Source organism: Physella acuta, unplaced genomic scaffold (genome assembly GCF_028476545.2).
Source record: "Physella acuta isolate Inbredline_101_S28 unplaced genomic scaffold, ASM2847654v3 ptg000742l, whole genome shotgun sequence".
In the NCBI taxonomy this organism is placed as follows: domain Eukaryota; kingdom Metazoa; phylum Mollusca; class Gastropoda; family Physidae; genus Physella; species Physella acuta.
Genome location: NW_026732260.1, coordinates 5876 through 21239, shown reverse-complemented (window position 1 = coordinate 21239; position 15364 = coordinate 5876). Strand labels below are relative to the sequence as shown.

The 15364-nt window shown below is 43.0% G+C and overlaps 1 non-coding gene across 1 annotated transcript; it reads right to left on the bottom strand.

Annotated features, from left to right (window-relative positions):
* Positions 1–11816: 11816 nt before the first annotated feature.
* Positions 11817–11887, bottom strand: Trnag-gcc (transfer RNA glycine (anticodon GCC)). The gene has a single exon. It is a non-coding gene; the product is annotated as a tRNA-Gly (tRNA).
* Between the last annotated feature and the right edge of the window lie 3477 nt (positions 11888–15364).

The following is a 15364-nucleotide window of genomic DNA, read 5'->3' as shown; positions in this document are numbered from 1 at the left end:
ATATGTGGCAATAGCTATCTGCACAATATGTGGGTGGTATAACTATTTACACAACAATTTGGGAAATAACGCGTTACAGAAATGAGTGTGGAAATAGCTACAATTAAACTACTTTGGGTAAGAATGGCTGATTACACATCTATGCATGAAATAGTGTATGTAGCAATATCTATGTATTTGATATCGGCTACACACATATTTTGCTATATGCGCCATGATAGAAGTAGCAGCAAGGCATCATAACTACACAATAAGGTTCTTCGTGTCAACCAGTACAAATGTAATGTTTTAGATTTTTCATTTCTCCTTTTTAGACCTGTTATAGACATTATTAGTAAAATACTAAATTGGTTGCATATTCGCACCAATGACAATTAGCGTGACGTCAACGTTTCCTTGTCCAGCTCATATATATATATATATATATATATATATATATATATATATATATATATATATATATATATATATATATATATATATATATATATATATATATATATATATATATTTTATATATATATATATATATATATATATATATATATAGAGAGAGAGAGAGAGAGAGAGAGAGAGTGTGGGCTGCGGTCACTGTATATCTAGTTGTACCACATCAACTATGACAAACTAACTGTTGATAGCCTAAGTCTGAGGACAACACAGCACGCAGTCCTAAGTCTGACCTAAACGAAGACATCAACTACAGCATTGATCCTAATTCTAAACACTAAAGCGAACTCTATTAAACTCGAAGTAAACTTCCTAAATGCTAATTAATCAACACTGAAACATTAACCCTACCATAAAACACGCAACCTATTCTTAATTCGGGGTGCTTCACGTCTAACTACAAAACCTTCTCATAAACAATAAACTTACCAAAAAGGCGATCAAAATATGAAATTAAATTTAATAAACTTCTGAGCACTAGTTAGTTTTAGACTAAACTAATCCCTAACTATAACCTAATATTAAACATTTACAAAATACATTTTTCCTTATCCCTATCCCTATCCCTATCCCTATCCCTATCCCTATCCCTATCCCTATCCCTATCCCTATCCCTATCCCTATCCCTATCCCTATCCCTATCCCTATCCCTATCCCTTTCCCTATCCCTATCCCTATCCCTATCCCTATCCCTATCCCTATCCCTATCCCTATCCCTATCCCTTATCCTTATCATTATCCCCATCCCTGTGAGTACTTGCATTTGTTTACGTGTTTGTTCTGATCACATGACCAACAAAAACACAGCACCGGACCAGCCTTGACCTTATAATGCCGTCTGCTGTCTTCTCCGACCCAGGTTTCATAACAAATATCCCCGTACCCCCCTCCCCTCCCCTGTGAGTAGGCGGTGAGTGCTATTATCCACTCGCCCTTCCCGTTCGGCAGACCTCTCTCCGCCCTAGTTTGTGTTTTTAAAGACACCGTGTCTAGATAAATCTTTATTTTAAAAAAAAAATGTAAAAAAAATTTAAACTTTGAAAATGTCAACGAGGGAACTAAAATAGAATGTAATTTTAAACTTTAGAATCGTATTTCATGTTATATTGTTGAAAATATGTGATCAGTAACAGGGAATATATATATATATATATATATATATATATATATATATATATATATATATATATATATATATATACAGATCATAGGGAGGAGAGGGAGGGTGATACAGATCACAGGGAGGAGAGGGAGGGTGATACAGATTACAGGGAGGAGAGGGAGGGTGATACAGATCTTAGGGAGGAGAGGGAGGGTGATACAGATCATAGGGAGGAGAGGGAGGGTGATACAGATCAAAGGGAGGAGATGGAGGGTGATACAGATCATAGGGAGGAGAGGGAGGGTGATACAGATCACAGGGAGGAGAGGGAGGGTGATACAGATCATAGGGAGTGTGATACAGATCACAGAGGGTGATACAGATCACAGAGGGTGATACAGATCACAGGGAGGGTGATACAGATCACAGGAAGGAGAGGAAGGGTGATACAGATCATAGGGAGGAGAGGGAGGGTGATAAAGATCATAGGGAGGAGAGGGAGGGTGATACAGATCACAGAGGGTGATACAGATCATAAGGAGGAGAGGGAGGGTGATACAGATCATAGGGAGGAGAGGGAGGGTGATACAGATCATAGGAAGGGTGATACAGATCACAGAGGGTAATACAGATCACAGGGAGGAGAGGGAGGGTGATACAGATCATAGGGAGGAGAGGGAGGGTGATACAGATCACAGAGGGTGATACAGATCATAAGGAGGAGAGGGAGGGTGATACAGATCATAGGGAGGAGAGGGAGGGTGATACAGATCACAGGGAGGGTGATACAGATCACAGAGGGTGATACAGATCACAGGGAGTGTGATACAGATCACAGGGAGGAGAGGGAGGGTGATACAGATTATAGGGAGGGTGATACAGATCACAGAGGGTGATACAGATCACAGGGAGGAGAGGGAGGGTGATACAGATCATAGGGAGGAGAGGGAGGGTGATACAGATCACAGAGGGTGATACAGATCATAGGGAGGAGAGGGAGGGTGATACAGATCATAGGAAGGAGAGGGAGGGTGATACAGATCACAGAGGGTGATACAGATCACAGGGAGGGTGATACAAATCACAGGGAGGAGAGGGAGGGTGATACAGATCATAGGGAGGGTGATACAGATCACAGAGGGTGATACAGATCACAGAGAGGAGAGGGAGGGTGATACAGATCATAGGGAGGAGAGGGAGGGGGATACAGATCACAGGGAGGCTGATACAGATCACAGAGGGTGATACAGATCACAGAGGGTGATACAGATCACAGGGAGGGTGATACAGATCACAGGGAGGAGAGGGAGGGTGATACAGATCATAGGGAGGGTGATACAGATCACAGAGGGTGATACAGATCACAGGGAGGAGAGGGAGGGTGATACAGATCATAGGGAGGAGAGGGAGGGTGATAAAGATCACAGAGGGTGATACAGATCATAGGGAAAAGAGGGAGGGTGATACAGATCATAGGGAGGAGAGGGAGGGTGATACAGATCACAGGGAGGGTGATACAGATCACAGGGAGTGTGATACAGATCACAGGGAAGGTGATACAGATCACAGATAGGGTGATACAGATCACAGGGAGGAGAGGGAGGGTGATACAGATCATAGGGAGGAGAGGGAGGGTGATACAGATCATAGGGAGGAGAGGGAGGGTGATACAGATCACAGAGGGTGATACAGATCATAGGGAGGAGGGGGAGGGTGATACAGATCACAGGGAGGGTGATACAGATCACAGGGAGGAGAGGGAGGGTGATAGAGATCATAGGGAGGGTGATACAGATCACAGAGGGTGATACAGATCACAGGGAGGAGAGGGAGGGTGATACAGATCATAAGGAGGAGAGGGAGGGTGATACAGATCATAGGGAGGAGAGGGAGGGTGATACAGATCACAGGGAGGGTGATACAGATCACAGAGGGTGATACAGATCACAGGGAGGAGAGGGAGGGTGATACAGGTCATAAGGAGGAGAGGGAGGGTGATACAGATCATAGGGAGTAGAGGGAGGGTGATACAGATCACAGGGAGGGTGATACAGATCACAGAGGGTGATACAGATCACAGGGAGGAGAGGGAGGGTGATACAGGTCATAAGGAGGAGAGGGAGGGTGATACAGATCATAGGGAGGAGAGGGAGGGTGATACAGATCATAGGGAGGAGAGGGAGGGTGATACAGATCACAGAGGGTGATACAGATCATAGGGAGGAGAGGGAGGGTGATACAGATCATAGGGAGGAGATGGAGGGTGATACAGATCACAGGGAGGGTGATACAGATCACAGGGAGGGTAATACAGATCACAGGGAGGAGAGGGAGGGTGATACAGATCATAGGGAGGGTGATACAGATCACAGAGGGTGATACAGATCACAGGGAGGAGAGGGAGGGTGATACAGATCATAGGGAGGAGAGGGAGGGTGATACAGATCACAGAGGGTGATACAGATCATAGGGAGGAGAGGGAGGGTGTTACAGATCATAGGGAGGAGAGGGAGGGTGATACAGATCACAGAGGGTGATACAGATCACAGGGAGGGTGATACAGATCACAGGGAGGAGAGGGAGGGTGATACAGATCATAGGGAGGGTGATACAGATCACAGAGGGTGATACAGATCACAGGGAGGAGAGGGAGGGTGATACAGATCATAGGGAGGAGAGGGAGGGGGATACAGATCATAGGGAGGAGAGGGAGGGTGATACAGATCACAGGGAGGCTGATACAGATCACAGAGGGTGATACAGATTACAGGGAGGGTGATACAGATCACAGGGAGGCTGATACAGATCACAGAGGGTGATACAGATTACAGGGAGGGTGATACAGATTACAGGGAGGGTGATACAGATCACAGGGAGGGTGATACAGATCACAGGGAGGGTGATACAGATCATAGGGAGGGTGATACAGATCATAGGGAGGAGAGGGAGGGTGATACAGATCACAGGGAGGGTGATACAGATCATAGGGATGAGAGGGAGGGTGATACATATCACAGGGAGGGTGATACAGATCACAGAGGGTGATACAGATCACAGGGAGGGTGATACAGATCACAGAGGGTGATACAGATCACAGAGGGTGATACAGATCATAGGGAGGGTGATACAGATCACAGGGAGGAGAGGGAGGGTGATACAGATCATAGGGAGGAGAGGGAGGGGGATACAGATCATAGGGAGGAGAGGGAGGGTGATACAGATCACAGGGAGGCTGATACAGATCACAGAGGGTGATACAGATTACAGGGAGGGTGATACAGATCATAGGGAGGGTGATACAGATCACAGAGGGTGATACAGATCACAGGGAGGAGAGGGAGCGTGATACAGATCATAGGAAGGAGAGGGAGGGTGATACAGATCACAGAGGGTGATACAGATCATAGGGAGGAGAGGGAGGGTGATACAGATCACAGGGAGGGTGATACAGATCATAGGGAGGGTGATACAGATCATAGGGAGGAGAGGGAGGGTGATACAGATCACAGGGAGGGTGATACAGATCATAGGGATGAGAGGGAGGGTGATACATATCACAGGGAGGGTGATACAGATCACAGAGGGTGATACAGATCACAGGGAGGGTGATACAGATCACAGAGGGTGATACAGATCACAGAGGGTGATACAGATCATAGGGAGGGTGATACAGATCACAGGGAGGAGAGGGAGGGTGATACAGATCACAGGGAGGAGAGGGAGGGTGATACAGATCATAGGGAGGAGAGGGAGGGTGATACAGATCACAGAGGGTGATACAGATCATAGGGAGGGTGATACAGATCACAGGGAGGAGAGGGAGGGTGATACAGATCACAGGTCGTGATACAGATCTTAGGGGTAGGTTTAATAACCGACCAAAGAGGGGAGAGGGTGAAACGTCTTTAAAATTATGACATCATTGATAATCGACGTCCAGAGGCGTAGCGAGGGGGGTGCGGAGGGGGGGGTGCGGACCGCACCGGATGACACCATTTAGGGGAGTGACACCAAGGCAAAAAAATAGCAAACTATATAGAGAAAAATTTGAGGGGGGTGGAAATCAAAAGTTTGAGGGGGGTGCAAATTGAAAATTTGTCCCCGGGAAGGGTCACTACGCCTCTGGGGGGTGACACCATTAAGTGCCGCACCGGGTGACACCCGACCTCGCTACGCCACTGCCTACGTTATCGGTGAGTCTCTTAGACAAATGTAATCCAACATGCCTAGCTAGCACAGACAGGTCTGGAAGTGCAACAAACCATCTTAATTAATTCGTTGTTTACGCTCAGAATTCAATAAAATGAAGACATTCTGAAGATTATTTTTTTGGTACAAGAATTCGGCGGTTTTTGTTTTTAGATTAGGGACAATTATTAAATTGAAAAAAAAAATTATTATTTATTAATTTATTTTATCACCCTTGTGGTTGTGGCTTTGGTTCAATTCTGGATCTTATGGTGATATGGGTAGCTGAAGTAGAATCTAGCTGATTTTATGAACAGATTATATGACCAGTAAGGGTCATCAATTAGTCGTGTGGCTTCATTAATTGGCTGAATTAAAAATCGCAACTAATACAGGCAGTGAAGACAGGGTGTGATTTCATTAATTAGCCGGACGACTTTATTAATTAGCCGGACGACTTCATTAATTAGCTGGACAAAAGAATCAGCTGGCAACCAAACAGACCTAGTTTCAGTGTTTGTAAATATTGACAGTATTATAACGTTGACCGTAATATAACATTGACCATTGTATAACATTAAACGTAATATAACATTAACCGTGGTATAACGTTGACGATAGTATAATATTGACCGTAGTATAACATTGACTGGATTATAAAGCTTGACCTATATTTAATTGTAAAATTGACCGGATTGAAAATATTGACTGACTAAAAAACAGGAGGAAAAAAAACAAAGCTGTAGTCTTCACATCCATCACGTGGACCGGATGAACCAATCAGATCGCTGGACGTGCCACCACGTGGTCCCACCTCGACTTTCACAACCCAACATGTCTCCAGGATGTTGTGGGTCTGTTGTCTCGCCGTGCTATCGATATTAGGTGGGGGGAGGGGTTGATAGGTGACGGGGATTAGTTCATATTAGTATGTCAGTGGGGGGGGGGGTGGAGTAGGGGTTGCTGATGACAGAAGTAATGAGATCCGTGGGGGTGGGGAATGTCGTGATGTATCGGTAGAAAAATATTTTTTTCAGAGTTGGGTTTGTTTACGTTTAGTCTATTTATAAGTTAAATTATCACGTTCTCTATAATCAAGTTGGTAACCTTAAAGTCTCGAGTTCGAATCTGGGTTCAAGTCAATAGTATGTCCCTGAGTCCACCCAGCTAACTCACGTTAGGGCCAAGAAACATATAAACTCTACTTCATCTTGATCTTATGGTTCATTTATTCGTTTAAACTTTCAGTATAATCATACTGTTAATTATTATTTTCAGTCTAATATGGGTTAATTATTACGTTCAGTCTAACAGTAAGGTTGGTTATAATGTTCCAAACTAATTAACGTTCAAAAGAGATATTATTTACTCAACTACACACATTTGCTTTTTTTTACAATTATAATGATCAGCGCCCTAACGCCCCATCGCCGAATGCCCCAGCGCCCTAACACCCCAGCGCTCTAACCTCTGTAAGCCCCAGCGCCATATCGCCCCTTCGCCCTATAGCCCAAGCGCCCTAACGCCCAAGCAACCTAACCTTTGTTAGCTCCAGCGCCCTAACGCCCCACCCCATCATGGACACATAATTTAGTACAAGATTGCTTACATTTAGCAATCCTCTGTTCACGCTTTATAAAACTACCAAACATTAACACATAGTGTCACATCCGTCAGATGGTACTCTACAGCTTCTGCGAGAGACGAATTTCATGCCTAAATGGTATACTTAATTGTGTTGGATGAAATCTCTTCCAACACTGACATTAAGAATGTTGAAGAAGAAGAAGCGTCGAGATATACTGTATCAGAAATACATAGTCCTCCCTCTCACCCCCCTCCCCCTCGCAGGTAGGCTACTTAGTACGTTGTAATTGATTAACTGACTTTTTCAATAGTGCGACCCATTTCTACACGTAACTGACCTACACGCCGCATAAAACCACAGCAATGATGTCATTTTTTTCTTTTTTTTTTTTTTTTTTTTTTTTTTTTTACATTTCTTTCTTAATTAAGAATGAATAGCAGGATTTATAATTAACGCAATTTGTGTTCTGCATGGTCCGATAATCAATAAAACATCATTTGGCGCCAGGAAAATGGTAATTTTAATTGAGCCAAATGCGAATTTAAAAAAAAATGAAAGAAATACGAGCTTGATATTTGAGTAAGGATGGTTTCAAAATGCGGGGGACTAAAGTAGATATGCGTGGAGATTTTAGCCGGTAAAATTCAGCTAGATCAAGTCAACTGATTTATATTACGGATTAATAAATGGGGGATCAAACTTGGTCTATATCGTGGGTGTGTTAGTGTGGGTGTGTGTGTGGGAGTGGTGGGGGGGTGTCGTAATTTTTCTGCTTAAAAAAATTTACAAGACGTCGGGAAAAGGAGTTGAGGGCAGGGGCCCCAAGGGGATAGGAAGTATGGTGGGGGTAGGGGGGGTTGTGATTGCGGGAATAGGGTAGGGGTGGGTCTGCTGGAATAGGGTAGAAGGGGGGGGGGGGGGGGGTTGAAACTAGGGCGGGGTTGATTATAGCATTAGGCTCTAAAAGGATTTGTTCCACCAGTGCCCAGAGAGTTGGAGAAGAAAATAAAAGGCAAGTGGTGCGTGGTCCTAGATGACCGTAGATTTTCTAATCAACTCCATGGCCTCGTTTTGGTCGCTGTTGGAGGGTGGGGGTGGGGGGGGGGGCACACACCAGCGAGGCTAACTCGTGGTGAATGGCATTGTGGGTGTGAATCGTGTCTTTAAACAAGGAGGTTAACTCGTGATTGTTTTCTGTATCCACTGCTCCACAATGGCACAATGCCACTTCAATCCAAGACTTCAATCCACTGCTTTAATCCACTGCTCTAATCCACTACTCTAATCCACTGCTCTAATCCACTGCTATAATCCACTTTTTAAATCCATTGCTTTTAACCACAGCTCAAATCCTCTAATCGAATCCACTGCTCTAATATACAGCTCTAATCCACTTATCAAATCCATTGCTCTAATCCACATAGAGCCACACAACGTTCCAATGGCACCAAGTATATGTTTACACGTAAGCTGACAAAAAAAAGTAGTAGTCTGTCAATACCTAGAACAGAACAATACATTAGTAGCCTGCATATTACTAGAACATAGCAAAATAGAAACCTAACTTTACCTTGAATACGAAAACCTTCTCAATAGCATTTCGAGAGTCACGTGTTATATTATATCATTAGTAAAAATAAATTGCATGTACATTGTATGTGAAATAAACTTTGTTTACAAATAAATAAACACTAAAGTCTGTAGTTCTACTGCGTTAGTCTTAAATCATTGAACAGTTTACTACTAAAATCGTATAAATGTAATGGTTTAAATCGGTGATGTCAACTTGACTAAAAACGTATTAATTTGTTTACACGTTTTTCTTCTTTTATCAAAAAAAAAAGGGAAAAATTTTATAAAAAGTAATAGCTGAGGGATGGAGATAGCACAATTATTTTTTTCCAGATAAATTCAAACGTAATAATTTTCTGCTCAGAATTCAGTTTACGATGCAAGGGAAGCAACCGAATAAATCATTTTCTATTTATCTCATTTCTAGACACAACTTGAACCAAATGTTGACATTCATCCGGCTATGACGTCTGTGTCTGACTTACAAAAACAAAAACAGTTTATATTAGACATTGACGGGAAGGTGTGATATAATTTCCTGTAATTTGCGAGACAGGATCGAAACCAACTCGTTCCTTTTATCCTTGAAATTTTTTAAAATCGTAAATTTGAGATTATTTTCCTACTGGGGTGTGAGGAAATAATGATATAGAATTTTCCCAGCGTAATTTTCACGCGAAGGTGTCGGCGTAAAACGGAGCGACATGTCAGGTAGGGCGTTGACGGTCGTGTGAGGGTGCTCACACTGGAGTAGCACGTGCAGTGTGACCTAGCAAGTAAAAAACTGGGGCGTGAGATCATTTTAGTCACATGGTTAAGTGTGTGTGAGTGTGAGTGCGCGCGTGTGTGTGTATGTGTGTATGTGTGTATGTGTGTATGTGTGTATGAGTGTTTGTGTGTATGTGTGTATGTGTGTATGCGTGTATGTGTGTATGTGTGTATGTGTGTATGTGTGTATGTGTGTATGCGTGTATGCGTGTATGCGTGTATGCGTGTATGCGTGTATGCGTGTATGCGTGTATGTGTGTATGTGTGTATGTGTGTATGTGTGTATGTGTGTATGTGTGTATGTGTGTATGTGTGTATGTGTGTATGTGTGTATGTGTGTATGTGTGTATGTGTGTATGTGTGTATGTGTGTATGTGTGTATGTGTGTATGTGTGTATGTGTGTATGTGTGTATGTGTGTATGTGTGTATGTGTGTATGGGTGTTTGGGTGTATGTGTGTATGTGTGTATGTGTGTATGTGTGTATGTGTGTATGTGTGTATGGGTGTTTGGGTGTTTGGGTGTATGGGTGTATGGGTGTATGTGTGTATGTGTGTATGTGTGTATGTGTGTATGTGTGTATGTGTGTATGTGTATATGTGTGTATGTGTGTATGTGTGTATGTGTGTGTATGTGTGAGTATGTGTGTGAGTCTTTCTGTGTGTGTGTGTGTGAGGTAACTGTCCGGAATTTAACTTGAAACTGGACGTACTCTCAAGTAGTCAGTACGATGACATGCCTTTAATTAGTATCTGAAAGTTGAAGACACTTCGTTAATACATTTAACTAGTATTTTAAAGTTGAAGACACTTTCGTTGATTGATCGCTGTCACACCGGGGTTTGTGACACATGTCGACAGAGTTTCTTTCAAGCATATCTTCAGGGATTCCCCTCCCTCCACCCCCCCCCATTCCCCCCTGTGTCTCCATCCCCCTCCCTGAAAATATAGCCCCCCTCTCCACCTCCCCCCCCCCCCCCCTACCAGTGTACCGAAACAAATAGACGAGGTCGTAAGTTGTATGTAAGTTTTATCAATTATTGAAAACTTTTTTTTTTCAAATTTAGAAGATAACCCAACAAGTAAGGCATACCGATCTACACAGTGGTAGCCTACTTGCATTTACCCGTCTTAAAAAAAAAATTAAAAAATTGAAAATGTTAGACATTTATTGAATTTTTATTTTTAAAGCACGTAATTGCAACTAGATCACGGAAACTATAAGCACTTACGTCAATTTAAAGTAGTTCAATTTCTCAAAAATAAAAATTTAAAAAATACAGCTCAACGTTTGCAATTAAATTCCAAGTGAAATTCAATAAGTGGCGCTCTTGTTGAGACACTTCCTGCCATGTAAAAAAAAAGTTAAACGTTACTTTCGATATGAAATCATTTTACAGCAGAGTACCGAAAACTGCCGGCAGTGACGCAATGCACGAGCTTTTGTTTTGGTTTCAAGATGTGAACCGGTGTTGAGGGTTTGGTAGCTCTCACTTCAGGGGACTCAAGTGGGTCTGGAGTGGGTCGAAAGTGGGTCTAAAGTAGCGCTGGGGTTGTCGGTGCTTGAGAATCTATCGGAACTGGGGGGGGGGGGATATGTAGTTTCTGGATTAGTATATATATATTGGTGCTACAGAGGTAATGTAGTTCGTGGGTTAGAATGTATTGGATCTAGGTGATATGTAGGAAATGGATTAGAATGTAGTGGGGCTAGGGAGATATGTAGTTTGTGGATTAGTATGTATGGGAACTGGTGGATACGTAGTTCATGGATAAGGATATATAGCAGCTGGATAGATTGGAAATGGGGAAATGTACTTCGTGGATTAGTATTGCTACAATGTTGATCTAAAGGAAATAACAAACAAATTAAGATAGGCCTATGAGTAAAGAAAAGTTCCTCTTCAAACCTGACGGTCTATGGGGCAAGTGAAGTAGAGTTCACTTGTTTCTGTGACATCGGCATATGAAGGAATAGTGTGGTTAGCGCTATGCCCAATATGATTGGCCTATATCTAGGATAAATGTATTTACGAATCTGTAACATTTTGAGTCTTCGAAGAATTGAAGAGCAAAAAAATGGGTTCGTGTCCAATAAATTAGTGTGAATAACGCTGGATTAAAAATTAAACCGTGGTACAAAAACATATTGCATCGACCGGGAATCTAACCCGGGTCACCCGCGTGGCAGGCGAGTATTCTACCACTAGACCACCGATGCCCATGCTCATAACGGCTTTTTAATTAAGAGATTAATGTTTCTATGTTGGTAACCATTTTTAACTATATTTCGCTAGAGGCTAACAACAGGTAAATTGTAAAATCCAGAAGTGTAATGCATAATCGTGTACGGTAATGATTAATCAACTAGGTGTGGAGACCAGCAATAAACCTATATATAACCTGGGTTCTCCCCACAAAGTTGAGCATCTGACTCTAATTTATTTAGCCAAAGTGTCACATACACCACACAGCGACACACTCACACAGACACACACATATACAAGGATACACAAAGATACATAAACCCACACATACACACAGACATACTCACACAGACACACACATACACAAGGATACACAAAGATACATAAACTCTGTCACACACACACACATATACACACAGACACACACAGACGTCGAACAAAAACATCTTAGAACTGATCACATACTGGTACAGTCACATGTTTTAAACACATCTCCATCTAAGTGACAAAACCGTGTCTGCTTCATATTGTTTGGTACACTGTCAACATTAACACGACTCACTCAAGGTTATAGATCTATTTAACAAAAGTATTGACAATTTTTGACAAGTTTTGATTCGATCTAACAGCTACTACCCGCCCAGGTTTCCTGTTCTCACAACGTGATGAACTCACGTTATGTTCCAGTCAAGAGTCCGGTTGTTTTGTTTTTAATTTAATGCCTACATGGTCTAGCGTTACTGATCTTTGTTCGCAATGCCTTGGATGCAGGGGCGTAGCGAGGGGGGGGGCGGGGGGTGCGGACCGCACCGGGTGACACCATTTAGGGGGGTGACACCAAGGCAAAAAATAGCAAAATATATAGAAAAAAACTCGAGGGGGGGGGGGGTGCAAATCGAAAGTTTGAGGGGGGGTGCAAATCGAAAACTCCAAGGGGGGGGTGCAAATCGAAAGTTTGAGGGGGGGGGGGGGTGCAAATCGAAAATTTGAAAGTTTGTCCCTGGGAAGGGTCTCTATGCCTCTGGGGGGGGTGACACCATTAAGTGCCGCACCGGGTGACACCCGACCTCGCTACGCCACTGCTAATTATTACTAATTAATTTAAAATTATTGAAAAAAATAAAAGCAACATGAATTCGGTTGGTAAAACAAAAGAGAAGTTTACAAATCAGGCCTAATAAAATTTTAAAATAAGAAGACCAATGCGTTTACCTTTTCTCTTAGATTGGACTTGAGCCGTCTTGTTTACGTTTAGATCTAGAATCTAGATCTAGTTAATAGTTAAATCTAGGACACACATCAGTCACCGCACAGCTGTTCAGTGTAGCAATATAATAATTATATAACCACCTACAGTTACGTAATGTTATTTATAACCAGGGGCGTAGCGAGGGGGGGGCGGGGGGTGCGGACCGCACCGGGTGACACCATTTAGGGGGGTGACACCAAGGCAAAAAATAGCAAAATATAGAGAGAAAAACTCGAGGGGGGGGTGCAAATCGAAAGTTTGAGGGGTGGGGGTGCAAATCGAAAACTCGAGGGGGGGTGCAAATCGAAAGTTTGAGGGGGGGGGTGCAAATCGAAAATTTGAAAGTTTGTCCCTGGGAAGGGTCTCTATGCCTCTGGGGGGGTGACACCATTAAGTGCCGCACCGGGTGACACCCGACCTCGCTACGCCACTGCTTGGATGGTCTGTATTATCTATATATATAAAGCAAAGTGGTCAAGTGCCCGATAGGGCACTTCCCGGCGCCGCAGGCGCGTCAAATTTGGCACGATGGTGCCTTGGGTCGATAGAACACGAGGGCCGGTGACGGTTGGCCGAAAAGTCGACGGAGAGGGGGTCAAAACTGACCTCGACTGACCGGCGCCTTATATGGGCTATATTACGAAAAAATAATTCCTCCGACGACCCCACTTGATATTTTGTGAGGTGGTAGGAGAACGCCTTGGGGTGTCACAAAAAACTCGGCATATCTGGGAAAAATCGGGAAGTGGGTCAAAACTGACCAGTCGTATTTCCCTATATAATCTTTGTATTTTATGGGGAAAACAGAGGGTCATTTCAAAACGGATTTTAGGGCACTTACCCTCTTTACATCTGGCTAAGTTTTGGCATGCTTATAGGTAAATGGCTTGGCCGTACGGCTGATCTGTCGGTTTCACTCAAAGCCCTCGACGAGGGCTAAAAAGTGACCGCGAGTGAAATTCTCTGTATATGAGCTATATTACGGAAAAAATTTTCCTCCGACGACCCCCCTTGATATTTTGTGAGGTGGTAGGAGAACGCCTTGGGGTGTCACAAAAAACTCGGCATATCTGGGAAAACTTCGTAAAGGGGTCAAAACTGACCAGTCGTATTTCCCTATATAATCTTTGTATTTTATGGCAAAAACAGAGGGTGATTTCAACGCGGATTTTATGGTACTTAAACTCAGTATATCTGGCTAATATTTTGCATACTCTTAGGTAAATGGCTTGACCTTTAGGAAAAATGTCGGTTTCACTCAAAGCCCTCGACGAGGGCTAAAAAGTGACCGCGAGTGAAATTCTCTTTATATGAGCTCTATTACGAAAAAAAATTTCCTCCGACGACCCCCCTTGAAATTTTGTGAGGTGGTAGGAGAACGCCTTGGGGTGTCACAAAAAACTCGCCATGTCCGGGAAAAATCGGGAAATGGGTCAAAACTGACCAGTCGTGTTTCCCTATATAATCTTTGTATTTTATGGGAAAAACAGAGGGTCATTTCAACGTAGGCTTTAGGGTACTTAAACTCAGTATATCTGGCTAATTTTTTGCATACGCTTAGGTCAATGGCTTGACCTTTAGGGAAAACTGTCGGTTTCACTCAAAGCCCTCGACGAGGGCTAAAAAGTGACCGCGAGTGAAATTCTCTTTGTATGAGCTCTATTACGAAAAAAAAATTCCTCCGACGACCCCCCTTGATATTTTGTGAGGTGGTAGGAGAACGCCTTGGGGTGTCACAAAAAACTTGGCATATCTGGGAAAACTTCGTAAAGCGGTCAAAACTGACCAGTTGTATTTCCCTATATAATCTTTGTATTTTATGAGAAAAACAGAGGGTCATTTCAACGCAGACTTTAGGGTACTTAAACTCGGTATATCTGGCTAATTTTTTGCATACGTTTAGGTAAATGGCTTGACCTTTGGGGAAAACTGTCGGTTTGACTCAAAGCCCTCGACGAGGGCTAAAAAGTGATCGCGAGTGAAATTCTCATTATATGAGCTATATTACGAAAAGAAATTTCCTCTGACGACCCCCCTTGAAATTTCGTGAGGTGGTAGGAGAATGCCTGGGGGTGTCACAAAAAACTTGCCATGTCTGGGAAAAATCGGGAAATGGGTCAAAACTGACCAGTCGTATTTCCCTATATAATCTTTGTATTTTATGGGGAAAACAGAGGGTAATTTCAAAACGGATTTTAGGGCACTTACCGTCTTTACATCTGGCTAATTTTTTGCATGCTCT